The sequence below is a fragment of the Anoplopoma fimbria genome, chromosome 5 (assembly GCF_027596085.1).
Source record: "Anoplopoma fimbria isolate UVic2021 breed Golden Eagle Sablefish chromosome 5, Afim_UVic_2022, whole genome shotgun sequence".
NCBI lineage: Eukaryota > Metazoa > Chordata > Actinopteri > Perciformes > Anoplopomatidae > Anoplopoma > Anoplopoma fimbria.
In genome coordinates, this window is record NC_072453.1 from 14,447,082 (window position 1) to 14,473,386 (window position 26,305).

General features: G+C 41.8%; 1 protein-coding gene across 2 annotated transcripts in view; it reads right to left on the reverse strand.

The window, feature by feature from the left end:
• LOC129091083 (zinc finger MIZ domain-containing protein 1-like) overlaps positions 1-26,305 on the reverse strand; it is a 105,173-nt gene that overhangs the window by 77,305 nt on the left and 1,563 nt on the right. The gene's annotated exons all lie outside the window — the stretch shown is intronic.

A 26,305-nucleotide genomic window follows, 5' to 3' on the forward strand; every position in this document is an offset into this window, starting at 1 on the left:
CTCTTTTCGTTTGCAATAATTCCAATTTTTCAAATGAGTTGCCGACCATTTTGTGCAGAAGCTCAGACCTTCTAAGTGTTTTAACTTTATTTTGAAAGTTCCAAAAGACCTTAAATGCAAAGAAAGGTTTCAAATTTAGATGTTTTCATGAGAGAGTACAACGTCTGCTAAATTAAAGTCCTCAACCTCGCTTTTTGTTAAGCTATTACTTAAGGAGAGTCATATTTTAAGGTGGCAGGGCTCTCAGCAGGTTAAAGAGCAGAAACAAACTTTTGGCGTTTTTCATGTTCTGCACAATTTTTCCTTAATTTCTCTCACAAATTTTCAAGTCAGAGAAAAAGTCCTCAAATGTTGAACTATGATATTTTAAAAAGGAGCTGACTGGGATGGTAGCAGGGGGAAAAAAATGTATAAAACTGCCTTAAGGGTGTTTTTGCTCTCGCTTTGTGAATACGAGTGTGGAGTGTGTTAGTATTTGGTAAATGCCGTTTTCCCCACCACCTGCCCTCCTTTATCCCCCCTGCCTTAAAGTCTATAGCTGTATCCTGTTAGTGTATCGTTTTCACAAAGCGTCTGCTTAGTGACACACAGCATGTGAGCCATTTCTATACCCAACCAGAGCTTCTCCTGAGCTCATGATTTGGTTGACAGGACAAGGCTAATGCTCCAAATATAAAAACTGTCTACCCACAAGGTGCATTTTCACATTCAGCAGGAGAAGGGCCGACCCTTTTTTTTTTTTTTAATCCTCTTTTTTTTTTTTTTTTTAAATCATTGGAAGATTTTTCAGGCAGCATTTCTCCCCTGTTGGAAGTGCCGTTTTTTCTGAAAAGAGAAAGTGAAGGAGTGCTGGGGGCTCAATGGGTCGAGAGGGAGGAGGAGGAGGAGGAGGAGGAGGAGGAGGAGGAGGAGGAGGAGGAGGAGGAGAAACGCTGGGTGCCTCCTTTTTAAAGCCAGATTCTCCCCAGATACCTCTGTGCTATTCATCAACAGCTTTTCCAGGGCTGTGAAAAATCAATGTGCTCTGCACTGCAAACAGTTCATAATGACGGGGGATGGAGGGAAAAAAGCTCAACTGCAACAGAATTGATTTGTTTAAGTACAATAACACGGCTCTGCAGCGCGGGGAGGAGGAGGCTCGAGCCCAGACAAAGACTGACTGGCAGTATGAAGCCACAAGCAGTAATTGACAAACTGCTGGCAAAGTGCAAATCTAAAATACAGACGGCTGTTATCTAATTAAAGGAGTTTTCCTCTGAATTACCACCTGACAGAGGAAAATACACTTTGAGTCTCCAGTGACTGCATATCTTCTCTAAGAAAGTAAACCCCAAATTAAAAACCATCAAAAAAACTTTTACCTATCATTAGATGATTTTAAAACACATTCATACATAAGTTTATTCCTATAAAGCATTGAAGATTTTTTCAATATTGATTAATAATCCTTTTTTTTTTTTTTTTTTTAAAATGTGAAAATTTCTCTTACAAGTTCCAAGAGCTCAAATTAACATCTTCAAGCTGCTTGTTTTGTCCAACCAACAAAACTGTTTAGATATTTATTCTATAAATAATACAAAGAAAGCAGATATTTACATTCTAGAAGCTGGAACCTGCAATCTTGCTCGATAAATGACTTAAACGGTTGACCAACAACCCCAACAGATATGTTTTCTCTAAATGTAATGACTGAAAAATCATGTTCACACACACACACACACACACACACACACACACACACACACACACACACACACACACACACACACACACACACACACACACACACACACACCTGTTCTAATCATGCTTGCAACTCCAACACACACAGATAAACACACTCACATTGTATTTGTACTTTTGGCACAGAGTCTCGTACCCCGGGCCAATTCAAAGCACATGCAGAGATGGTTTGATGTTGCATAAAAAGCAAAGTCATCAGAATGTTTAAAAGATGACACCAGGCTTCACCTAGAAAAATAATAAACTTTCGCAAGGTGAGATTTTTAAAACGGCCTGATACTGCAAAAAAAAAAAAAATGAAAAAAAAAAAAACAGAAGCTGGGAGTAAACTGTGTCAAGACAGGCGAGCACAATAAAACATTTCTCCTAGCCTCTCTTAAGCCGGCCACAGAGGTGCATTTATCATTGTTATTATTCCTTCAGAGAGGCCCTCCCAGGTTTAATTGGGTCCTCATGGAGTCAAAATCCCCGCTGTCGCTGCAGCCCTCTGGAGCTGGACAGACTCATTCCTTCCCAGTCGGCACCGGGTTTTTTCACTGGCTGCATGAAGAACAGCCGATCTGTGCAAAGCGCCCGCGAGTCAGACGGCTGGTTTGGAGCTGGACGCCACCCGCTAAGCATGGACACTTGCAGGAGAGGGACACCTGGAGAGTTTTACTCTCACCTGGCTCTGCTCTCAACCCTCTGGGAAAAGCTCTTGAGAGCCACAGGCCGTCCGTCCACTGAGCCAGTTCTTTGGAGCCATTATACAGCTCATTTGCATTTTAACGTCATGCGAACAAATAGAACAGGGAAGGGATTAAAGAGCTTTTTTCGGCCTCAATGAAAAAAGGGGAACAATGAGCTAAGGTGATAAAATAGCTCAGGCACACAAACATGCAGAGCTACTGAGCATTAGTTGTGTTGAATATTCTGTTGATAATGATGGAAAACATCTAATTACCTCTCATTTTTGCTCAAACTGCTGCAGTTTTTACCACATGCCTTTTGACAGATGTGTATCAAAATCCAGCATCAACATGTTAAAAGGAACGATTTTAAACGCACCAATATGTTTTACGTAAATACTATCTCTGAAGGTTTTGACCTCCTATTCAACTCCCACAACACTTCCACTTTGTGTTACATTGGCACAAAAATCAACGTCTCCTTGAGGCTGCTTCCTGTTGTTGATATGCTCAAGAAGTGCAAGATCAACCAAGATATGCATCCCTGCTTTTCAAAAAGACACCCGACAAAGACACTTGAAGTCAAAAAGAGGAACGCTAGAAGAGCAAACGTGGGAGCGACAACCGCTTCGTTTGTAATGATTCCTTTCTGCAGAGAAGCAGGTTTTCAAGATAAAAACAGGACTGTGCAGAGACGTGACAGTATTCTTCTCCCCTCAGCCAGTGTGTTTACACAAACACCAATAACGTGACACATAAAACTGTCAAGTAACACTTTAATTGGGGAATTAAGGTCAAAGGTTGATAACTCGTCAATATTTCAAATGACACGTTTTGAATAAGGGCTGCAACTACTTATCGATTTCACTAGATGTTAAGGTCATGATAACTGTTTCTACAAATTGATTTGACAGTTCATTTCAACGAAAGCAGGTTGTAATCAAATATCAGCATTGTAACACTGTCGAAATAGCAGTTATATGTAAACTAGTCCTCTAAAACAACTTTTTTTGCCCGGTTGTAACGTAGATGTCTTTTGACCTGTGAATCACCAAACTGATGTTCACTAGGATTTTATTCATGAGGTTATAACGCCTGCATTTAAAAGACACGACGCAGTACTGACACACAAATCCAGGTTAGCAGAGGAGGGATTGAACATTTCCCAGCACGCATGCTCCAGGTGTCTGAGGACATCCATATGAAAGGATCACATTAGACAGGAGTAGTTATACGGCAAAATCACAAGCATCAAATTTCCAGTGAGTGCTTTAGTGATGACTGCAGGTTTAAAGATAATGGTTTTCAGCGTAATACATTTAGAGAGCGAGAGACACCAGCTCAGTTAGCTTTCAATCTTCACTTTCTACTGATTAACACAAATGCCGGCGCCTTGTTAACCACCGCTGCTGTAATTACGTGGAGCCTCACACACACAAACACACACACACACACAACCTATACAGCACGCAGAGGCAAAAACAACCCAGTGCAAAACAGCGCCGCCGTATACGAGTTGTGAGCCACCAGCATCAGCATCACAGCAACTACCAATTATGTGTCATATTCATGCAAATGCAGGTAATTTACTTCCTGCTGTGCGCAACTTCCCAACGTGTTTGCCCTCTAGCATCAGCTGTTTGTATTGTTGATCGCCTACACAAGTGAAACAATTGAATGAACTGATCCCCAAAAAAGGCTTCTCTTTCATTTGTGAATCATTTTAAAAGGTGAATTTAAAGGTTAATTGCAACTTGAGTTAAGGGGAACACTTTATGTAACACGTTGATGTCTGTAACGCATTATAAACATACTTATAATCTATATAAACACATTAGAAAGCATTTCAGAATGACTTATAAGGTCAAGTATTTTATTACCTTATAATGGTATAATTATTCAAATGGGATCATAGTGTATCATAATTGCCATGGTTGTGGTGCATTATAGTCTCATATTATGCATTTTAACCCATTTTTGTAATACATTGTAAAAATGAGATTTATTGTTTGGTTTAAGTGAAGTGAAAAAAAGAATATTAATGACACTACGATCCTTGCAAAAACAAACCAGCAAGAGAGACCAGCAATTATGAAGAATTATGATACTTATATGATTATTGTTATAAAGCATTATGAATATTTATGAATGCTTTTAGCTATAATGAAACAGTTCTATAAGCAGATTTTAGCATAGTGTGTTTAAAGTAAATGACAGAATTGGGAATCATAGAAAGTGTTCCTGTTACCCAGTTAACTTTTAGTCGTTTCGGATGTGCCGTCTGACACTGTATTTACCGAAATGATCGCAAAGATCTGGGAATGCAGTGACATTGCTACAACAAAATCCAACATAACAAGAAATGAACAGTCAGACAATCAGAGAATTTGTAAGCGAGCCAACAGTTTAACCAGAGTATCTAAAGCACTAAAACTGAAAGTGGTAATAATAGTTCTTTGCACAGGAAAGCTGCTATTGCTCAACGTCAGAAGGTATGTTGCACCAAAGTTGAACCATGAAGTAGGTCTGTAAACAGGATTGCCGTTTCATTCAATTAGGAAGTTATTTAAGAGAGAGAGAGCTAACTCGCTGTCATTACTGAAAGCAATGGTGGCCAAAAAGGACCCAAGTTATATGAAGCAAACGTTTCTTTGATTACCTATGCAAGCTATTTCAGAAGGAGTGATGCTTATGAGATTTACATGAATTGATGGCTCCAATGTTATTCTCCTCCTCCCCCTCTCTCTCTCTCTCCAGCATATCTTGTTTCAAAAGCGTGAGCCTGTGTTTTCATCCCCTTTGTTTCCACTCTTCTCCTATCAGAGCAAGAAGGTTGGTAGCGACTCCCACGAGGGAGATGGAGACGGAGGTGTAGGCTGCTGGCAGAGCGCTAAAGCAAAGAAATGCTGCACCGTCTGACCACAGACATAAAAAAAAAATGATGCCCCCCCCAACCACCACCTCCCCTACTCTGTCCTGCTTCATCTGCAAAGCTAATCTTGTGCCCTGCAGCCAGAGATTCCTCTTTGGTCACCTGGCTGTGTCTCACTTCTCCCCCCCCCCCCCCCCACTCTCCCCCAGGGTTTACGACAGGTGAGAGACTTCCTAATGTAATGGAGACAAGCAAGACGGAGAAATAGAGGGGAGATCGTCCTGAGCCAATTGCGAAAGAGAGAGGTGGGTGTAATGAGGCCTGATCCGTCAGAAGAAAGAGCCATGGCCCTGTATTTGCATTTTCAGCTCCTTTTCTTTTTTTTCTTTTTTTTTCATTTCCCTCCCTTATCTTTTCTCCCTCCTTCTCATAATAAAGAAAAAGAAAAAAAAAGCAATGAGAGGGAAGAAAGGTGGAGAGCAGACATATACACAGAGGAATCCAGGGAGGGGAAGGAGATCACATTACTATTGGGAGGGGAGAAAAAATGATTAAAAGGCTGAGATGTGCACAATCCGCTGGTTCCAGAAGAAAGAGGAAGGAATTTTTCAGAGCCAATAAGTGAAGCATCACAGAAGGACCTGCCTCTCCCAGCTATTCAACCATGACCATGCCTGCACAAGCACATTTTTCTACATCCGCCCCTTTTACAGCCTATGGCATGTATGTTTCATGCACGTACAGTCATTAGCAGGTCCAGGGTATTGATTTTTTTAAAACATTGCTACCTTCTAATTATAGGAAATACTTCAGATTTTACACAGAGCTGTCCATGTGGTATTCTACAGGATTGTGATTGCGTCAGCTAACCAGGTATAATAGTGTTAAGATGATGCAGAGGGCTCTCGAGGCGAAAACGGGAGATGAGAAAGAGAAAGAAAAACAGCAACATCAATAATGAAGTGAAGGAGACGGGGGGAAGAAAACAAAGCCGTTCATAACAAATGAGAAAACAGGCAGAGCGTCTCATTGCGAGAGCGCTAACGACAATCAATTAGCAATTGCTCATGATCTTGGGTGCGTCGGAGTATAAGGTGTCTTAATGAGTCCCATTTCCATTAGCCGCTCAACTCGAGAGGCATAAGGAGGAGGCTGCTCCCACCAGCTCCTCCATCTCAATGCCTAATGACTACGAGAGTGGATTACTCCATCAATTCCTCGCTTCTCTTTGTTTATCCCCCGCGTAAATAATGGTCAACCATTACAATGCATTAAGCGGGCCACTCTACGCAGAGGGAACGAGAGGGAGGAAGAGGAGCACAAGTGCTCCGACGGCATCCTCCAGTGATCTCTAGGAAATCTGCTAATACCAGCCATGTGGTGGCACAGAGAGAGAGAGGGGGTGGGGGGTCGGGCAGGAAATGGGGAGCAAGCATCTGATGCTCCACAAATATCTAGCTTTCATTTTTTAACGGGAGGTAGAGTAAAGGTGGTAGAAGCAAAGCTACCAAACACCTCATACACTCAATCATGTTGCCTTAAAGGGCCAGTACACCAATATTACCAAAAAAGTATCTTCTTTTCCTAACACATAAACCTTTCTAGGAACCCAGGAACGTTTAAGGGGGTTGAAATAAATGACGTGTGCTCAAGCTGAAATAAAGAGCCATGCACTCCAACAGATCGCTCTCAGTCTGGCCTTTTCCGTGTCCCTCCACATCTCCGTTACAACATCAAATCAAACATCACAGTTTGTTTTTTTGTCATGTGAGGAAATGGCTCTCAAGCAAAGCCATATTTTAAAATCTTGACTAATTTCCCAACCGTCATGGTTATTGAGAAGCTCACAGAAAAGGGTTTCGTTCCTGAAGCTTTTCAGCTCCTTGAAATATTTGGTTAAAAAATCTTCGTTAGGAACTATTTCATCAGCAGCTCCGGTGAAACGTGTTCACATCAAGGTCTGTGAATCATCCAACCAAGACATTGCTCATGTAATTTACCTTGAACAGGGCTATCAGGCCTCAGACAAGAAACTATCAGGGACAAAAAAATGGGATGGATTTGAGTCTGATGGCATCAACAGCACAGAAAGGAGGTTATCTGTGTCACATGAGAGAATATAATGTACCTCTGTTGTTGCCGTGCTTCCAACCCTGGATCAATATTTCACCCAAAGCTCTATCACTCCCTTTCTATTTTCCTTTCTCTTTCTGGCACTCTCTGGTTTCCCTCTTGTGTCACAGCACCGGACAGGAAAAAAAAATTAAACGCATCAGCAGAAAAACAGACAAGTGGAAATGATCTCGCCCGCTTGCAGCCGCTCGGGTCATGAATTCAGCAAACTGTGCTTATCACAGGCTGCCACTATTAGTCTTAATAGCCGCGGTGACAGCCCAGCCTTTAGAGGAGATGGGCTTTGCTTCTTGGGGCGCACCGCAGACAGGTGATTCTCATCTGCGGTCTCTTCATGTGTCATAGCAAAGGCAACGCTGGCTGAAAAATGTCTGGCGGCTCTTTGGAGCAAAAACATCAGAACCCGGCAGGTCATTACAGACACCAGAGCCATATGTTCTTATGCACTAGGCATCAATCAAGGACAAATTAAGAATTCAATCAAATAGTGATCACATTCAAGCTGTTCGTAGCAGTTATCTTGAATTACGAGGATGTAAAGACACAAAATAAACACATTAGCCAAATTCCTTCATATTCCCCGCTTTCCATATTTACTCGAGCATCCTTATCTCCATTTCTTTGTCATTGTTTTTTTGCATTTATGTTTATGTGTACATAGTAGTTAAATGTCTATGTTTACCTTTGTTCTTTTTTGTTGTCCTTGTTTTTTTGTTTTTTTTTGTGTTTCTGTGTATGTACATTGAGAGCAACGGGGAAAAAATGGAGTCAAATTCATTGTATGCATACTCACACATGGCCAATAAAGCTGATTCTGATTCTGATTCCATACTAACATACAGCATACATTATGTAATGATAATTCATTATGTGCTGGTTTTGCAGTTAGTATGCAAAGAAGACATTTGCATACTACCTCATGTGTCAGCAGCCTGCCGGTAGGCGGCATAGCTGGAGTAGCTAACAACATGTCAGATGTTTGGAGGTATTTCACACTTGCTACGCCATCAGGTTCTACGGTCAGTTTTATGCTTAAATATTTTTGCAAAGTTAGGAAAACTATGTTTAAATGAAATGAAATAAATGCTAATTTTGCTCGGTATCTGCTGGACGTGTAAATAAACTGTTTGCTAATGTATGTGCTCTATCGACATTACAGCTATTCTAGGATCTTCCCTCAGTTTTCTATGAATACAGACTTGAACTTTTGACTTTTTGTCAGAGAACCAGATGTTCTCTCATCCTTTGTACTGATGATTTAACTGGGAAGGTTTCATGCCCATCCAATCCTTGGAAGTGCTCCAACTGCCAGTCACATAACATTCAAGGCTGTACGGAGAATACTATCAAGACTTCATCTTCAGTACACAATGTATTACATAGAGCTTTACTTCTTGTACAGTTAGTAGCATAAAGCAGAGCTCTGCAGGATTTAATGCAAACACAATCATTTTATTTTGCTCATTGTGAGGGAGCGCTTCATGACTTCGGTTAAGAGGGGAATGTTGTCAGGGCCAAGAAATGCATGTGGCACAAGAGAGAATGTCTTACTGAGAAAACGATTTTTCCCTGTGAACTAAAGGTTACTTTCTGTTGCCTGTCAAGGAGCCGTGCTGCGTTGCCATTGAATGCGACACACAGCCTGGCCAGGCTGAAGAGAGGGGGCGGTAAAGTGAAGGTGTTAAGTTAGGTACCTTGAAAAAAAACACATAAAACACACAAAGGCAGCACATACAACCATCTCACATAAGAGTCAGCCTGCATCAACCCCAGTGTACAACAGAAAACCCACTGAACTCTCAAAAGATTAACATGAAACCACACAAACACAGTTTGGAAAACACGTCAGGTCGTCTAGTCAGCCAGAATGCCCTCCCACGTGCCGAGCAATCCTCAGTCGATCTCCTCCTCAAATAAACGAGCTAGTGACCGGGACCATGTCAACATGTAGCCTTGTTCAGACCGGGGGAGGGACGGTTATCTTTGATCCCCTTTAAGGCATGTCTTCCTTTACTGTCAAGAGCCGGTTTTCTGGAGGAAGCGCAGAAGATTATGCATCAACCCCGCAGCAATGCCCGGAATTTTTTTTTACCCACAATGACACTTAAAGCCTGAATAAGTGTTAACTAACATGGCTTTGAAGGATTCAGTGTTGTTGTAACTTCCAAAGCACAAAGAGACACAGTAGAGGCAGCAGAACCCGTGACGACCTCTTATCAGAGCTGAGATGACACTCTATTTTACAAACATGACAGAGTGCAGAGATACTGGGCTGAACAGCCTGTAGCTGCAGATTTGTGTGTAGAACAATGGCAGTCTGTGCTGATTTCTGGCCTAAAACAATGGCAGGATGACATGGAGCCTGACAGACACACACACACACACACACACACACAGAGCAGCAGGATCTACACTGCAGACAGGAGAGGCAGCTTCACAGAGCAACAACACTGCCAAAAACATATCCTCATCTTCCTTTTTCCTCTTCCAACATCTTTTATGTGTTTTGGCACCTCTGGCACTCATAACTCAGAAGTGAACAGTCAAACTTTTAGCACCACCATGAGCACAAGCTGGTGGAGCGAAATGAGCCAGCCACTCCAGAACAATTGAGCATGAGCTAAATAAATCTTAACCTGAAGGTATCAATGGTTTCCATACGAATCTAGTGCAGATTTTAAAATACTTTTCAGAAAATCTGCAAAACATGATGTGGATAAATGTGCGTTTCCATCCACTGGCAGATATGACAATAGCTGTGAATAAGATGAACTTGCACAAGTTGAAATGTGCAGGTGGTTGTTAGTGGAGAAAAGCAACCAATAAATGGATTTCTTGACAATCAAATATAAAAAAGAAAATACAATACAATACAACTGCAAGGTAACAAAATACAAGAAAAATAGGAGTGCTAAATCAAGGAGGTGATGAAATCTGAGGCGCTTAAAGTGTCCTTCATTATTAATGTCCTCAGAGCAAGATTTGAAGCAGCTTTGCTTCTCTTATCAATCATTCATCTGCTTTCCATTGAACACACTCCGATCCTCCAGTGTCAAATCAGGCTTGAAGTGGCTAAAGAACCACCAATCTGCATCCTTTCCTTAATCAAACGAGTCTGACATGAGCCTCAAACACCTGCTCTCAAAGCGATCAACAACTCTACACTAATGTGGGGATCCCAAGCAATCCGTAACCTGTCAATCATTTAATACACAACACTCAGGTCTCATAAATTACGAATAGGATGACAGAACCCATTTGTGCTGGCTCCTGAGCATGTCCTTGTGTTTTGAAAACACCTTAACAGTGAAAACTTGAGATTGAATCAGACTGAAATAATAATGTTGATGCGACTTTCATAAAAAAACTTAAAAAATTAAAAAAAACAGCCCAAGCTGCTGCCTTCTCGCCTTCCCATCTCGCGCCCTGTCTGAACAGGATCCCATTTGATGGCGTTTGGCTAACAGCAAACATAATCAAACTTTGTGGTCTGTCGATCTGTGGAGGAGAATACGAAGCAGCTCTTTGGTGGCAATCTCCAATTACCTTCTGCGTGCAAGTGTTCACTGCCCATTTCATCATTACACTCAAGCTGCCCCCATCCAAAGCCAACCAGCAGCGGCGGTGGCGGCGGCAGCAACACACTAGACCGTGTCATCCGTGCACCGCAGGGGGATCCTTCCAAGCTGCAGTGAATTCCTCGTTTTGTCTGGGAAAAGATTCATGTCTATACAAACCGCAGGTGCAGTGATTTTTTTTTTCTTCTTCAAACCACCACAGTGAAAAGGGGGCAGGGCAACACTCAGCTCCCCCTCGGCTATGTTTGTCACAATTACTCGGTAGGTCAACTTTCCCCTAGTCTCATTAAGAGGTAAAACACGGAGGCTTGAAAACCCCGTCTATTTCCGACCCCCCGCAGGAAATGTTTCAGCTTGCTGCCGCACGCTCAGGAAAGCCACTGATGCAATCGTTCTCCGTCTCTCACAGCGGATTTAGGAAACAAGAATAAGGGATTATTTGATCCGACTTCCATTCAAGAAGCCAATTCAGCCCCAACCAATCAATACTAATCAACGGGGAGATGACAGGAGATGAAATTCCCTCCGCTACGGCCAAACCACTCATGTATCAAGACTTATAGCCTGAAGGCAGGCTTTCTCTGCTCCTTTTCTCGCAGATCCAGTGGTAGAAAGTAACTAAGTACAATAAGTATAAGTATACTAAAGTCAAGAATACTAAAGTAAAGGATAGTTTTAATGTACTTTACTTGAGTAGTTCCATCATAATGCTACTTGATCCTTTTAATCCACAACATTCCAGAGGAAAATATTGTAGTTTTTACTAAAGTCAAGGCTACAGTTTCTAATCACTTTTCAAATCTGTAGTTTACATAATGTCACATCATATAATCATGTTTAAAATATGAAGCATTGTTAAAGGGTAAACTAACTTTAGCATATATATTAGCCCCACGTCGACCTGCTATAAAGTTAACTTGCTAGGTACCACTTTTGAATTAGGCATTCTTCAAGTAAGCTCTTACTAATGGATTTATGTATGGTTAATATCAATAAAGCCATCAATAAAGACAGCTTTTGGACTGTCAAGCCAGTTAGCTTATCATTCATCAAGAAAATGGCCAGTTTAACTATTTACAATACCATTGTAAATGGTACAATGGTCGTTGAAGCAGCTTTGCTTCTCTTATCAATCATTCGTCATTTTTTGTCATCATTCGTTGTCATTTTTACCTGCAGAGTTGATAGTTTATTGGAAAACAAGAAACATAAGAACTAAATAAAAGTTTAGAGTACATGTAGCCAGTTTCTTAACTCACTTTGCAGCACCAAATTGCAAAGTTAGCAAGCAGCTAGCGAACTAGTGAAGCATCGATGCTAGCAGCTAAAGTAATACATATAATCAGGAAAAACTTAGTTGCCCCCTGTGACTGTTATACTGTATCATGCATCAGTGTGTAAGCACCATTTTACTGTTGTAGTTGGTAGAGCTGGAATACATTTTTAACTGTTGTATGCAATGCTGCACCAAAACATATTCATTATGGATTAGTCCGCTGTTTTTTTTGTCAATCTTCCAAATATTGTGTGAAATGTCCCACAATTACTATCACAATTATCAAAAGCCTTAAGTGACACCTTCACATTGCTTATATTGTCATCTTTGCATTAAAAATGGCCGTCAGTAAGTGTATAATGTTGGATAGTTTGAATCTTTAACAAAGCATCATATAAGCTGGTGTGTTTTGTATGTAAAATGTTAATTTGTAAATGAACTAGTAAATACATATAAAGGGGCATGAAAAGAAAGCATGAAGTACAAGTATCTCAGAGAGTAAATGTACTTAGTTAAATTCCACCGCTGGGCTTAATTGCAGGACTAATAGCTTTGTAATGGAGTATTCTAACAGGACAGTGATTCTTCTTTCATCACTGCCCAAATCTCATTGCAACACCCTGCAAATTATTAATCCACAGCATTAACCATGCTGACAGTGTCACACTCTGAAAGACTACAGCCTGTAGAGGCTGTCTTTCATCTGGTGCAAGGAACAACAAAGAGCATGAGCTTTTCATGTTAACACAGGAAACATATATTTAATGAGACAACCACTGCATTCTCCGCAGTCATGCTAAGTGAGTCTGACCCCCACACCGCAGCTCGGCCGTGCTGCTAAACAACAGTCGCGGCAGTCTAGACCAGGCCCGAGCGGCGACGAGGGCCTCCCGAAAAGCTCTTGTAATGCACAAGGAATTTGGTGCGGTTTCCTCGGAGCAGAGAGGAAACGCATGAGTGAGAGCAAAGAGGGAGCGAGATCCCTGCAGAGGTCAGAGCGTGTCCTCGGAGGTGTCAGGGGGAGTAAATGGGCATGACTGCAGTACACGGGGGTTATACCCGCTCTCCTCCACTCCGCCCTCCTTCTCTTCTTCGCAGGGGTGCCTTCACTGACTCGTCCCCGAGCGCCTCGGAGCGAGAATCAGCATGGTTTTTCCCTTTGCATGCAAAGCAAATTGGAACAGGAAACAATTGTCAGCTTCAGGCGAAATCACCACCTTATTAGAAAACAAACGGAAATGTGACACGAAGGAGGATCTTTGGGAAGAAGAAGCGGCGCGTCGAGGGTTTCAGGCTCGTTTGATGACTGCGGAGGCCGCTGCTGTTTCTCTGCACGGCTGGCTGAAGGCTGACACCAGTATCAAGGGCCATGAATATTCAGTGACCAAGCAAATAAAGGCAGATAGCACTTGACATGTTTAACACCAACCTTTGGCACCTTCCCTCTACAAAGCCAACAAGGTGAAGCAGCGGAACAAATATGTTGGTTGTTTGTGGGCGGCAACAATCCCCTCTGATGAATTGGGTGGTTTTTGAACGCAGAGAATGAGTTTCAGTGGGAGAGCTACATCAAAATAAGACGGACTTGGAATAAAAATCTGATATACTCTGTCGGATTTCAGTTGCTAAACTGCTTCCTGTTTTTTTAGGTTGGCATTAAAATGAAAATATGTAGCCTTATGCCTTGCAATATGCTGACATTTACATTCTTAGAAAAAAAACATGTTTCCCTCAACTATAATCCCTGCTGGTATCAAAATGTTTGCTCTCTAAATATTTACCAACCCAGAGTCACATCTAAAGCCTAACACAGGCACCTTGAGACTTCCTTTTTTTTTTTCAAGTGTTGTGTCCCAAAGGAAATGCAGTGAAAGCACTACAGACTATCTTCGTAAACTCACTGAGCACACAACGCATTCCTCCAACACCTCAAAGAAAAGAAACATATCTGCCACCGACAAACTGCGCTGCTCAAAATCAGAGTCTGAGAGACGAGCGGGGATTCATTTGCTTTTGCAGTTTTAACACAAAATAAGCCGGCAGTAGTAAATTTATAACAGTGACAAGAAAACTAATGTGAATATTGACACCGGTATTTATCGCCAGGCTTTTCCACTGGACCCGGTAGGGTTGGGGTGGGGGTGCTGATCACAATTCCTTTAAACCAGGGTGTTGTTTTCAAAGATCCAAGGAGCCAAATCCACAAATGAAATCAAAAACAATATTATTTTGTATCATTGTGATATCAATATTCCTTTACTGGGGTTTGTTATCAGCTCATACATGATCCCGTACTTGAACACACACGTGTGAAACTCATATGTTCACAACAATCTGAGCTGTCAATGAAACGTGAACACAAAGGGGTCATGCGGAGAGCACCACCCAGCTGTGTCTCTGCAGCCTTAGCCAGAGCACAGATTCCAAATGCACCGAGTTGTATACCACTCAACACCACACAAAGCCACACACACACACATGCACTCTAACCTCCACTTAGCACCAACCCCACCCACTGCTCAGTGCACCCTGCCTCCTGATAAGCTGGTTTGCCAGGCTTGCCAGCGCCGCTGATGGCTCCGTTTGCACAACCGCTCCATTGTTGCCGTGCAGAGTGGACAACTGCACTTTGGACCTTTCAGTGGGGAAAGCCTTCTATTTTGTTCCCCTTAAGGGCATCCACTATGGTTTATCTGCAAGCTGCCAACCACACACACACTTTTAAACACTGCATTAAGGATATTTAAGGATTGACAACACAAACAGTAGCCCCCGCGTATCCGGTGCCGCTGCTGTTAAGTACTGTACACTCAGTTTTGCCTGGCAGCTGATTTTTCCGGAGCTTAAAAAGACTCATAAAAGGCAGCTGAATTATCTGGGTTGCTGGAACCTGATCCACTGCCGGCTGACCTTTTAGTGCGAGGCAATATTAAACGTAATAGTTGGGCTGACTTAAGTGATTGCAATTTATGAGTCCATTTAACTAGATTCAATATTGGATGACACATGATTACCTCGGTGAAGTGAAGCTTACATACACGAAAATAACCCCGACTACGCACAACTACAGAGCTTTATCAAACTTAACAATCAGCTCACTGTCTGTCTGCTGCGAGTCTGGCTCAGCGGATGGCTGAACAGAATTTTAAAAATGCATGACGAGACTAGAAGAAGAAGAAGGAGAGGTTGGTGATTAAATATCCACACATATACTAGTTTTTTTAGGGGGGGGCTCAAACTCCATTAAGCTAAAATTGATGTGTATTGAATAGATGTTGCCTCTAAATCTGGTCAACTGGCCAAATGGATTAAGTGTATCAAATCCATTTTCCTGAGTGCATTGAGTGGTCAAAATGAAACATTTTCAGTTTAGCCCCTTAAGGTCCAAGATTTCTCCACCGAACTGTAAAACAAGCTGCTTACCGTGCAAAAACAGGCTGCAACACATCTCTAAATGTGGCTCCGGCTTTAAATTAGCCCGACACAGTCCAAATATTTGATTCAGTGTGCAGCCAGAAAAGGAGCTACACGACTTTCAGGCATTCAGCTCAGACTATAAAGAAACAATGTAGCCTACTTTGCACACTCCTCACTGCTCTCTTTTCAGCCACATCCTCTTGGATTTTATGACTCTGGTTAAAATGCAACCATTAAATATTCATGTGCGAGGGCTTTCACCCGTGAAGCAGTTTCCCCCCCCCCCTTTCTCTTAACCCTCCCCCCAAGCTTTAGAGAAAGTGAGAAACTTTTTTGATTTTAACTGACAGGAGCTAAATATTAAAAAAACAGAAGCTTTTGGGAATTTTTAGCAAAGTGTAGACATATCCTCTCCAATATCCGACTCCGCTGAAATGAGCATCGCCTTCTTGGCTTTCATCCTCATTGTGTCTTAAGATTTCAGACTGTAGTGAGACTCTTGTAAATTAACATGACAATACAAACTGTGGAGATTAATGAAAACAAACACTCACTAGCTGAACAATGACACGATGAAAATTGATTGAATCGACAATCATTCCAAAGAGAATAGTAGGGGTTTTTTAAGTCATCATAACCTTTTTATTGCTCATTAATTCTCCACTTTGTTGTTGTCTTGGCTGTTTATTATGCTAAACAATTCCTATCAGCAGCAAAAGTAATGACACAAATAATTCATACTTTCACAGGTAGAATTCCTGGAACACTGAAAGCAAGTGAGAGCGTCTATAAAAGATTAAGGATGAAATCATGTCTTCAGGTATAGACAGTAGCATAAATAATACTGAAATGTGATTTTGCTGCTGTCATTAGGGAAATATTTTGAGGCTTTATTTGCGTTGATGTGATCCGCATACAAATCGAGGGATGCAACATTCGTGGCTTCTCCAAACAAGCAATTTTGTAGACAAATGAAGCAACTGCTCAGACATGCAGCCAGTCGTTGTGCCCAAGGTGGCAGAACACATGTTTGACAACTCGTAAGTTGATTTAACTGACGGAATTTACGAGAGGGAGAATAAAACGAGGCCAGACATTAGCGTTGTTGTGTCGGAGCTGTGGAAGTGTGAGCGGAAAGTTCATTCATTCTGAACTAATCTTTTTTAGTGATTTGTGAGTAACGATTCGTGCCACTCACTGAACTAATCGTAAGGATATTTGTGAATAATATCAGCTGCTGAAAGCAAGTGTACAGTCAATCTCTATCCGAGTTTGGACAGCAAGTGTTTGAGAAGCGTGCGGAAGCTGGGATCACTCTTTCATCAGTCGTTAGAAGTCTATCCTGTTCCAGCATTGAGCAGCTGATTGAGATGAATCACTGCTTTTTTTCCCCTTTCTACTGCACCAGCTTGAAAGAAGCCCAAAAACAGAGTCAAACTTTCCAGCTCTACTCAGCGCCGTCTTTGATCCCAGACAAATAAGAAAACAAAAAGTGGAGGATGGCTTGTGAAACACGGAGGCTTTTCAGAGGCATTCTTCCACTCTTGGAAGGCTGCCCGGCCTTTTGAAAGGTTTTTTTTCTTCAAAGCCAACGTCGGTGACATTACCCAATCTCTTCCCAATTAAAATTTATTGAAAACATCCAAGAAACACTGTACGGCTAATATCATCACAACTAGCTTGTCAAAAAACAAACAAATACAGCGCTCACAGTGACAAATAAAAAAGTGGAGCCCTTTTGAGTTCATAACCAGCATTTAATCTGCTGTAATGATTTACAATATGACAAGACAGGCTAAATTTACTGTGACAGATAAAATGGGACCCAACATAAATATAATTACAGCTCACATGATCTTCTCCACCTCCCTCCTCCACAGGAAGTGTCTGCCGGTGCCGAACAAAGAGGATGCATGACACGCAGCCTCTAGTGATTTTCTTTTTCGATTTGCTCTTCAAAACCAGCTGATGCCATAAAATAACAACAAAAGCCACAAAGTATCAGGGATGTATCAGAGCTCGAGTTAGCAAGGGGTTGATAGCAGGTATGTTTTTATGAATTGAGGTGGAGAACTGTGGCACCAAAAACCAAGACGGGCCATTTGACCTCAAACCTCCAAGGTCAGGAGAAACCACAGAGCGATAGTGTGTGATGTTTCTTAAAGAAACAGCTGCAGCTAACGGCGAGTACATTATGAGGATGGGTGATTTCAAATAGGGCTGAAACGATTGAGATCAGAAAATCCATCTGTAACTGCTGTTATAATATGTTGCTTTTTGCCAATAAAAACAAAATCACTGGTTCCGGCTTCTCAAATGTGCAACATGTGCTGATCTTCTTTGATAGGGTATTACATATCATTTGGGGTTTTTTGACTGCTGGTTAGAAAAAAGACATTTAGAGATGTCACCTCTTTTTTGTCTCAACGATTAAATCGCAAAAATCAAGAAAATTATTGACGGATTAATCGATAAAGAAAATAATCATTGGATGCAGCCTTACCTTTAGTAAAAATAAAGAAAGAAGAAGCTACTAGATCAAAAAATCATAACAATCTGAGTCCAGTATCTGACTGACACTTAAATCCAGTAAAAAATATCTGTTAGTGAAGTCAGAATATTTCTATCTTTTCCCTAAAGTACATTTTTTGGGTGAAATACTTGAAACAAGTTCAGTTGTTTGAACTGATCTGAGCGAGGAAATAGATCTGCACACCTGCTGTTGAAGAAATATTTCGAAAGTAGAATCATTAGGATAGACAGATAGATAAAAAAGTAAAAAATAATGCCCCCCCCCCAAAAAAAAAAAAAAAATCAATATCACAGTAGTTTACAAAGTCATGTAGCAGCCAGATTTCTCTGCCCAAAAAAAAGAAAAAATGTTGTAAACTGTGAGAGAAGCGGCAACACATAGGAGTAATTCTAGGAAAGAAACCCACTGTGCTCAACCCCACCGACGAGCCCAGATTAGGTTTCACATTCCTACCTAACGAACACACACACACACACACACACACACACACACACACACACACACACACACACACACACACAAGAGAGAGACACACACACACACACACACACACTCACACAAGAGAGAGAATACAGAGAGGTGCAATGAGACACAGACACTTTTGTTGAGAAATCTTGACCTCAGACTATTTCATCTCGCTGAAGATGTTTACACCATGAGTCAAGCACAAGGATATCTTCTCTCTCTTGTTCTTCGTCCAAGATGAGGAGGATCAAACCCTCGCTCCCCTCACACACACGCGCACACACACCCCTCCAAGTCAATCATCCTTTATGCTAGTGTAACACACATAAATTAAACCAGCGACCTAGGTGTACGTCAACGGTGATGCATAACGGGCGCAGCCTCACACCTCAGCGTCTGTGACTCAAACAAGCCCTCCTCTCAAAAGCAGATGGTCAAAAATAGCGTCCGCCGTCAACAATTTTGTAACCCAAGGGACCCGTTGGGCCACACGCTTTTGCCAAGAAGGAGCAGGGGTGCCATATATGTGTGTGTAAAAATAATCCGGTCAGTTACAGCTCCTCTCTGTTTGATGCTGAGAAAGTGAGAATGCCTGAAGAGCTTATGAAATCTGCACCTTTAAATAGGAGTGTGAAGTGTGCCCGCATATGTGTCTCACTGTGTGTTTATATCCAGACGACACTTCCCAATTCATCACTATTCATCAGCAGCAGTAGTAGTTGTTATGATATCTGTGATTACGATTGGTGTGTGAAACGATCTCTTGTCTCTGTTCATTTTCGCTAAAGCGGCCGCCGCCGAGGACGGGGACAGGGACGGGGACAGGGACAGGGACAGGGGACGGGGACGGCCCGCCGGCCACCGGACGAGGGAACATAAGGAGACAGACAGGACGTGTTTACAGGAGCGTTATTTAAAGTCAGCACTGGAACGGCATTGCACGTGGCTGCAGGCCATAACTTTACACGCTGTGCCGATACACAAACGCATGTTTCATATCCTGAGAACCTGGGTCAGTCAAGAGACACACTCAGCATCGTACCTAGCTGTTAACCCTTTCAAGCCTGGCGATTTAAGAGATTATAAGGTTCAGAATAAACGTGACTTGTTAGAAATAGTCTTATTTGACATGTTTGAATGTGATGTGCTATGACTTACTGCTGTTTAGCATTAATAGTGTAAATAGGGAAATAAAACACTATCATTTGCTTTGGATTTTGGCGTTCCTGTTGTCGCTTTCTGCTTATTATTTCAATGGTTTATGAATATGCTTTGGTACTACAGTTCCCATCATGCTTTGAGTGGTGTAAACAGGAAGCATTACATTGCTAGGAGCTGGCAAATACCGTGTCCTATAGGCTATTTTATGCCTGTTTGTTTACATTGTGGAAAGACTGCTAGCAGTTCGTGTTCACACAACAGACCACAGTCACCTGCATTACTTTGACATTAAAGAAAAGGTCCATGAGGCAAGACCAAGGTTCAAATTATTCATTAATAAAAACACGGAAGCTAAAGTGCTCTCATCCAAATTAACCGATGCATATTACAAATGATAACAAACGCATACAAATGATGACAGATATACACTTTTCCTTATGATTCCAATGATGATTAAATGATTTTCGACCCACAATGCATCAGTCGAATGCTAAAGGGTTAATGTATTCCACCCCATCCAGTGCTGAGACTCCTGTCATGGTCTTCTTTCTTTGCCCACAGCTGTCACGTTAGTGTATCAGCTCCGGTCTGTGATGCATGTCTTGCACCTGGGTAACCGACCGCACACAGACACCGTGTTAGATTGAAGGTGCAGTGTAAGCTGACACGCCGGCTGTGGGTGTGGTGTTACTGCTGTCTGCGCTTCATCGTGGGTTAGACGGTTTTTTCTTTTTTTTCTTTGAGCAGGGTGAGAAAAAGTACGAAATCTCAACTCCAGTAAAAAAAAAAAAAAAAAAAAAAAAAAATGCTGTCACGATGAACTCTAGGAACGTGGACATTTTTTCGGCAAAACTGCTGAACAAATAATCAGTTGATGTTGTTTTCCTGTAATTCTCACACAGCTACTGTACCAACTAAATTATCCTGTAGCTTTTTCTGCTAAGCCACCTTTGCTGTTAAAGAAGATAGTTTGTATCTCACGCTTCTGTTTATATTTGAATGAAATCATGTGAAGCAGATCTATGAGGTCTAAATGAAGGGACTATTTTCTCTGTTGTAGCTCTATTAAAAAAAAGGCACAGTTTTCCATGAAGAGCCCTGAAAACCAAATTTCTCAATCAGGATCTTCCTCTTAGCGACACTAAAGTTTGAACTGCTGGTTAATCAAAACAAACAATTCCACTTTTCACAAGTATTTCCAAGCACCAATCAGAACGTGCGCCATGTCAGTCAAATAGGGACTGCAAGCTTCGAAGCTCTCTTCACTTAGGGTCATGTCAGTTTGTTTTTGTCAGAGTGACTATGCAAAAGGAGAACAGGTGAGATGCAAAACAATATTTATCCAGGAGCCTCTCGCGTGTCGACATCAGGCAACAGACAGAACGAGAAACTGCAACATGTCGGGGATTTCATCTACTTGTGTTTTACATCTTGATGGCAAACTCGGAAGCATTTGACATTTGTGTTTGGGCTGGAGAGAGAATCGTGGTGGGGGGGGAGAAGAGACGTTCCCTGTGTATTAGTAAATCCCAGTTAATTTTCCCTGTCAGAGAACAATGAGATATGGATGCCCGCGGGGCTCTGTTGAATGTAATTCCACCACTTGATCGGAATCACCTTCATTACTCATCAGAGGTGTGGATCTCTCTCCTAAACAATGTTTAAAAAAAACTCCAGAGAACGAACTAGACGTTGTGATGCTTCAACTGAGCCCCCCCCCCCCAGGAGTCTTTTCAGCAACCCCCGCTATTTTTTTTTTTTTTCCTTGAATAGTGAGATTACACCTCTTGAGACGTTTTCCCGTTTCCAGAGCAGCTGCTAGTTTCTCAGTCTGAAATTCGAAGAGGCAAACATGTCTGCCATGCAACACTTTCCCATGCTGCAAAACTTGACAACCCTTCAAGGTCCCCGGGTCGGATCCTTGTTTAATTTATAGAAGCTGAGACTTTTTGAGGAGCCGGATGTTATTCATGATTCAGAGCCTTTCATTTACACTTAACACCGCGGCGCTGCGCTGTGACATCATCTGCGTATGTTTTTCCCAGCATGTCACATTCAACATGCATGAGTCTGCGACTGCTGGGGGCCTCGAAAGCTCCAATTATATCCATCGTGGGTTAAGGCTCACAGATTGGATCTAGTTCATCACATCTAGCTCGCCTGTTTAACTACCAAACCCTGCTGATGGCAACAAATGTGAACAAAGTATTCGTGTGTTTTCATGGCATTTTCATCTATTATTTAACTTCCAAGTCATCCAGATTTTGAGGAAATCTGGCAGCCAACGCAAGCACAAATAACTTAAATCCCCAGAAATGAATGATTATTTTCATTATCAATACATTTGCTCCATTATTTGTTAAGTCTAAATCAGTCACATTGTCTCAGAGCCCTCAGTGATATCTTCAATTTACTTATTTTGTCACAACAATTATTAATCAAAAGACATTCAATTCAACTTGGAATAAAACAAGAAAAGCAGCAAATCCTCGTTTTTTTTTTAGAGACAGGAAACAAAGACAGTGTGAATTGACCAATTGATTAATCGACAAATTGTTTCACGTCATCCATATCTTCCAGAACTCTGAGTCACTCTGAGTGTAGTAGTAGTATTTTGTTGTTGCGCTATATGTATTGAATAACAGTAAATTCGAGCAAAAACAACAAATCCTGCTAAAGCTGCATTTGATTAGTTAATCAATTCATCAGCCGAGTGACGGTAAATGTATTGGCATGTGAAGATCAAAAAATCATTTTAGTCTTTTTTTTAAGGAAAAATGTAAAACATTTGCTGGTTCAAGCGTCCTTAACGTGAAGATATCATGGTTTTTCCTTGTCATAGATGATAGTAAACTGAATATATTTGGGTTTGGAAGTGTTAGTCAGACAAAATTATACATTTGCAGACATCTCCTTAGGATGTGCAGATCATACCAGGCATTTTTTTTTATTCTACAGGAGGAGAGAATGAGGAGAACCGTTAGTTGCAGCGCTAAATCATTCCCATAATTGATATTTTAAATAAAGAGGGAATTTTCCTGGTGTACCAAGCAGGCGTGGGATCAAGACAAAAATACAGTTTTTTAGACCCATTAATCACAAGTTGTGTGTTTTCTTGTTCCGGCCAACTTCCCCTCCAGCATGGCTGCAGCTGTAAGAGGAGGCAGGCCTATTGTTCAGACTAACAAGGGGCGCAGAGGTCACTTGCATTTTCACAAGAGCTTTGCCAGAGGGGTTTGGGGAAGTAGCCGGCACACAAGTCTGTTTGGTATGGATCTACACTAAAGCTTGTTCTATGAAGTCACATCACTCCCAGTCTATTATAAAAGGGGATGGATTAGATTAAGTGAGATTATGCAGAGAGGGGCTTCCTAAAAAGAGCAAAAATAACACACTCAGTACTTAGCAGGCGAGTCAACAGCGGGATTAAGCCAGAAGGACACGTTCAAATCCAGTGCTAATATGCACAATGGTCATCCTTCCACAGGCTCAACTTTTAAGTGGTTACAAATGTTATTGCTTCATATTTCCCAACGCATTTCGTCAAGCTTCGGCAGCAACAAAACTCTGACTTTTATTGCTATATTTTGGTCGTAAAGACGGAGTTAATCTACAATCTGACAAATCTCAAAACCTCAAATAAGGGTTATATTTCTTCCCTCCATCAAACCGTCACCCCTCCTGTCAGAGCCCTCTCTCTGTGCGCGTACAGTTTGTACAATAACAACTCCTATCACCAATGCAACCGAAAAATATGCACAAAGTGGTTGCGCACTCTAACATGATTAAATGATGTGTGGTCTGGCGTCACTCCCAGCACCTCTCCCATCCTTCGCCTCGCTCTCTATCTCCCTCTCGCACGAATGCAAACACACACACACACACACACACACACACACACACACATGCACAGATTCCCTTTCCCTGAGCTGTGTTTTGAAAATAGAAGCTTCATATTAACAGTCAACAGTCAAGCTGACAGGTACAGTCCGGCCATTCTTTCCATCATAAAAAGCCCTCGGTGGATATCTTGAACAGTAAACGTTACTGCGGCTCCGTGTCGCCGAGGCGGAGCGTCACAAAACATCACAAGCACACACATGAGGAATGCAGAAGAACACGTGGGGAGTTTTTTCGGTGGTGTGATGCAGACGAAATTCTTATTTTGTTATAATGAACGATGGATGAAGAATTCAGATCCTTTACTGGAATAAATAAAATGAAATACTACATCATGGGTAAAAATACAGACGTGTTAGCAGTCAATCCTACTTAAGTACCTCAATTACTCATGTGAGCAACATTTGAATTCCATAAATGCACAAAGTTAAGTCATATAATCCATTTATAGGTTGCTGATGGGATGTTAAATCATGTGTCCAAAACCTGGGGAGGGGCCCCTGCAAGGGTCGGCTAGATGAATCTGAGGGGGTCACAAAATGAATGTGACATATTACATAGTCACGCTCAAATGCAACAATCTGAAGATAGAGAGGGGAAATCCTTCTTTGGTGAAACTCATGGCCAACTTGTGAGAACACGTTGCATAATTGCAAAGGTCACAAGCCAGTGACAAAAAGTTCATGCAATCCACAGAGTCTGATGGACGGACTGTGAAAGTCCCAAAAATGATGAACGCTGTTGATCAATATTACCTGCTTCATTAACATTTTCAGTAACATTGTACGTTCACGAGTAATCGACAGTGTGCAGGATTTTCTGGTTCTTTAACAAGGGATAACAAGCCAAAACGTTTGGGAAACACTGGTTCGATCTATAACAATGCATCATATTTTGTATTCATTTTGCATGTTAAATCTTCACCTGCAAAGCAACTAGCAACTATAGCTCTAAAACAAATGTCAAAACCCACAGTATTTCCATCTGAAATGTGGTGGAAGTGCAGTACAAACTAGCATAAACAAATGTGTGCTTGAGCAAATGTGGTTAGTTAGTTTCCATCACTAGTTATCCACAACAATCCCGTTTCCAAATACATCACAGTATCAAAATAACCCTCTGCCATGTTGTGATTGCTCAGGAGTAACATATTTATAGGATTATCAAGACCAAAGTGCTGTTTGACAGCTAACTAAACCTCATGATTAAGCTACTACAACTGCCCACTGACACACTTTCTGCACAGCAAGCGCCACGCTGGCCCTGCACTCTCCTCTCTCATTGAAAAAAAAAAAAAAAACCTTCCAAGCTCGGTGATTCATCCCGGGAGTTTATTCTCTCGAGCAAAGACAACACAAAAAGGACCTTGACCGAAACCTACACAAACCTCCCGGAGCCTCTGACCGCGGAGGAAGAGCGGTTGGTTGCTTACTCGCTCGCCTTTTTCTTTTTTTTTTTTTCTTCCTGTTGGAGTGCGTTAGAGGAGGCTCTCTGTACGCAGGAGCTGTTCGCCGCAAGTGGAATTCCCAAGAAGAATCAATAACATTATGACATTAGACAGCATCTGACAGCACTGTTTACCAGCTACTAAAGCACACATTGTTGGTAAAAAAAAAACGCTGCTAAACATCGGGAGAGGTGCTACGATGCTGGAACTGGAGTAAAATATTTGACAAAGCAGTATTTATCACATTAAAACTTGGGATGTATAATGACACTGCAAACTGTGTTGTGTTTTCAAGAATACTTCCAAGACAAAAAGAGCATCGGATGCAGTATTCAGATAATATTTCAGAAGGTGAGTGTGGCTAGTTGAGACACAGCGGCTCTCCTCACAAGCTGGCCGGCATACTGCTGGAGGTAATGAGGCCTCTTGTGTGTCCTCTCTGATCTGAGAGTTGAATAATTTCCCATGTGGCACAGCCATTTCCAGCTTCCGCCTTTACTCTCACCACGTCGGGTGGGTGGAAAGGCGAGAGCAAAAACACACCCAGCCTGCACTGAGAAACGTGTTGCCATTGTCAATCCACAGTGCCACACACACACACACACACACACACACACACACACACACACACACACACACACACACACACACACACACACACAGACCTCAGGCTGGCTGCAGTCCAGACACACACAAAAAGAAATATGCTTCAGTGTTTTTTAAAAAAAAGATCTGTGTGATTTGATTTAAAAAACAAAAAGTGAAGCTTTTGTTTACTATTTTTAGGTTTTGTTCCATTTCACAGGCAGCTCAACATCAGAGGCAGTTTTAATGCTGCCTCTTTATGAGCCGATGCTTCTCATTGGTCAGTTTATAAACTCTGTTAATAAATGGTCGACTTCAGCAGCACCCAGACACACGTGCTGGGTCGCAGATCTCTGTTTCAATGTGTCTATTGTTTGACGGCTGGTGTTTCAACATCCTCAACTTGAATAGAAGAAGGTCAGCCTGGTGGGGTCTGCCCCATGGTTATTCAGGAGCCCAACCTGGGGGCCCCACCGAGGTAAGGGGTGACTGGGAGGGAGGAGACGGGACCAAAAAAAAAAAAAAAC